The sequence below is a fragment of the Elephantulus edwardii genome, unplaced genomic scaffold, assembly GCF_000299155.1.
Source record: "Elephantulus edwardii isolate Elephantulus edwardi_28Jun2011 unplaced genomic scaffold, EleEdw1.0 scaffold00018, whole genome shotgun sequence".
Lineage (NCBI taxonomy): Eukaryota > Metazoa > Chordata > Mammalia > Macroscelidea > Macroscelididae > Elephantulus > Elephantulus edwardii.
Genome location: NW_006399768.1, coordinates 20,948,749 through 20,952,500, shown reverse-complemented (window position 1 = coordinate 20,952,500; position 3,752 = coordinate 20,948,749).

Sequence of the window (3,752 nt, the reverse complement as noted above, 5' to 3'; positions counted from 1 at the left end):
GCCCTTTTGATTTTCTGACTCTAGCTCCTCGCAAATTTCATTGTAGTATTTTGCTTTGTCATTCTGAGCAGCCTTTTGGAATCTTCTGCTCAGCTCTTTAGTATCTTGAATTCTTCCTTGTGCTTTGGCTTCTCTACGCTCCAGTGCAAAAGTAGCCATAGAAGTGGTAAAAGTAGCCATCCTCGTCTGGTCCCTGTTCACAAGTAAAATGCTTTTAGTCTTTGTCAATTGAGAATGATATTGGCTCTTCATTTTGCCAATATTTGTTCTATGTTGAGAAAATTCCCTTCTATTCCTATTTTTCTGAGTATTTTAATCAGGAAGAGGTGTTGGATTTTGTCAAATGGCTTTTCTTCATTAATTTCTAGGATCATGTGGTTCTTATTATTTGTTTTGTTAATGTGAATTACATTGATTATTTTTCTTATGTTGAATCATCCTTGCATACCTGTTATGAATCCCACCTGGTCATAAGGAATAATTTTTTATGTGCTTTTGGATTCTATTGGCCAGAATTTTGTTAAGGATTTATTGGTCTGTAGTTTTCTTTCTTGGTAATATCTCTATCTTGTTTTGTATTAGGGTTATGCTTGCTTCATAGAATGTCTCTGGGAGTATTCCTTCTTTGTCTATTTTTTAAAATAATTTAAGTAGAATTGGAGAAAAATCTTCTCTGGATGTTTGACATAATTCAACTGTGAAGCCGTCTGGTCTAGGACTTTTTTTGTGGGGGAGCCTTTTTATGACCTGCTCAATTACTTTTTTGTGATGTATCTATTCAAGTGTTCTATATCTGCCTGTGTCAATCTGGGTAAGGCATGAATTTCAAGGAATTTGTCCATTTCCTCTAGGTTTTCAAATTTATCAGAGTACAGGTTTTTATAATATTCAATATTATAGATGTAATTTCATCTGTTTCTGTTGTGTGTTAACTCTGTCATTCCTTAATTGAAGTATTTGTGTCTTCTCTTTTCCCCTTTTCTTAAATTTAACAGTGGTTTGTCAATTTTTGTTGACCCTTTTGAAAAACCAGCCCCTAATTTTGTTGATTTTTTCAATTGATTTTCTGTTTTCTATGTCCATGATTTCAGTTTTTATTTTTATAATTCCCTTTCTTCTAGAGGCTATAGAGTTAGATTGTTGTTCTTTTACTATTTGATGAAAGTGTTGAGTTAGATAATTTTTTGCCTTTTTTTATGTGTTTGCCTATTGTTATGAACTACCCCCTGAGGACTACCTTAGCTGTATCCCAAAGGTTTTGGTATCTTGTATTAATTATAATTTTTTAGGAACTTTTTATTTTGTCTATAACTCAGGGTATTCTAGAATGGTGATATTAGCTTTCACATGGGTGGTTTTATAAGCTTTATCATCTTGTGGTTATATTCTAGTTTTATAGCTTCGTGACCTGAGAAGATACTTCTTATTATTTCATTGTTTTTTGATTTATTGAGGATTGCTTTGTGTCCTAATATGTGATCAATTCTAGAGAATGTACCATGTGCACTTGAGAAAACAGTTAATTGAGTTTTATTAGGTACAATACACTGAATACATCTACAAGGTCAAGTTGGCTGATTGTATTGTTTATATCAGCTGCATCTTTGTTGAGTTTCTTTTGAGTTGACATATCCTTTGGTGAGAATGGTGTGTTAAAATCTCCCACCACTATTGTGTTGCTGTCTATTTCTTCAATTATGTTAGCTGTTGTTTTACATATTTTACGGGTCTATCATTTGGTGCTCCTTGGAGGCAAGGATTCTGAAACTTCGTCTGACACACTCTGGACATATTGCAAGGAGGGATCAGTGCTTGGAGAGGGATGTCATGCTTGGGACAGTGGAAGGACAGCACAGGAGAGGAAGACTCTTGATGAGATGGATTGATTCAATCACTAGGGTAATGGGCATAGGTGTATCAAAGACAGTGAAATTGGCACAATAGTAGGGTTTAGGGTTGTTGTACATATAGTCACTATGACTCGCAGACAACTAAACTGCACATAACAACAACAACAACATCATCATCATTTGGTGCATAGATGTTGACCAAAGTTATGTCTTCTTGATCTATTGTGCCTTTAATGATTAAATAGTGCCCTTCCTTTTCTTTTATGGAGGTTTTAATCCTGAAGTCCATTTCATCAGAGATTAGTATTGTCACTCCTGCTGTTTTTGTAGATGCCATTTGCTTGATATATATATATATATAATTTTCACCCCCAGGTTTAATTTTGAGTCTGTCTTTCTCCTCATGTCTTCCTTACACACAACATATTTACAGGCTTTGATTTTTTTTAAACCATTCTGCCATTCTTTTTTTCTTAATTGTGCATTTTAGTCCATCCACATTGTGATTGTTGATAGGCCAGGTTTTATTTTTGCCTTTTTGTTGTGTCTTTTTACTTGTTTCTGGTTACTATGGTCCATCACTTTCCTTTGGTGTTTTTGTGTGAAGGATATTCCTTAACATTTCTTGTAGAGATATTCTTGTTTTTACAAATTCTTTAAGTTCCTTCTTTTCTGCAAAGGACCTAATTTCTCCTTCATATTTGATGGAGAGCATTGCTGGGTACAGGATTCTTGGTTAGCAATTGTTTTCTTTCAACTTTATGTATCCATCCCATTGTCTTCTTGTCTCCTTGCTCATACAGTCACTGCTGAGAAATCAGAACTTCATTTAATTGACTCTCCTTTGTAGGTGACTCCTTGTTTTTCTGGTGCTGCTTTTAATATTTTATCTTTATCTTTTATTTTGGAGAATTTTATTATAATATGTCTTGATGTTTTTCTTTTTTTGGGGGTTCTAGTCTATCCATATTTGCTGAGCTTCTTGAATGTAGATTTTCTCATTTTTCATAATACCTGAGCAGTTTTCTTCTAGTAACACATCCACAATTTTTTTAATGCTTTCCCCATCTCTCTCATAATCTAGATTCCAATCATATGCATGTTGTTCCTTTTGATGTCATTCCACATGATTCTAATATTTTCTTCATTTTCTTTGCATCTCATCTCTGATTTTTCTTTTAGTATATTTCCAGCTCACTGACTCTCTGTTCCATCTCTTCTGCTTCTACTTTTTTCTTTCTCCTCCAGCATGTTGGACACTTCTGTCATTTTTTTAAATTACTTTTAATGAAAATTTGCAGACTTTGAATTTCCATTCATTCATTGTTGCACTTTTTTCCCTGCCCACCTCTCCCCTTCCCCAACCCCAGTACATTCTTCTCTTTGAAAAGTAAAAGAAATTTTTCCCATTGTTTTATAATCCCTCCCCCCAGGTCTACTCCACTATGCAGCCTTTGCTCTGGATTCCTGTCATGACAAAAATACCTAATCACATAACCTTTTAAACAGTTTTCTCCCTCATCTGTTTCAATGCAGTATACATTATTGAACCCATCTTTTTCAGTCTCCCCTCAACCCCGATGTGAATCCCGTTTTACAACAGTGGCACTATGAAGTATTTGTCCCTTTGTGACTGAGATACTTCACTCAGCATAATGTCCTCCAGGGTCACCCATTTTGAGTAATATTGCATGAGTTCCTTATTTTTCAATGCAGCATAGTATTCCAATGTGTGAATATACCACAGCTTCTCTATCCATTCATTTGTTGATGGGCACTTAGATTTTATCCCAACTCCTTGTTATCATGAACAAAGCTGCAATAAACATGGGTGTGCATATTATCTGCTTGGGTGTCAGTTATGGTCTCTTTGGGGTATATTCCCAGTAGTGGAATTGCTGG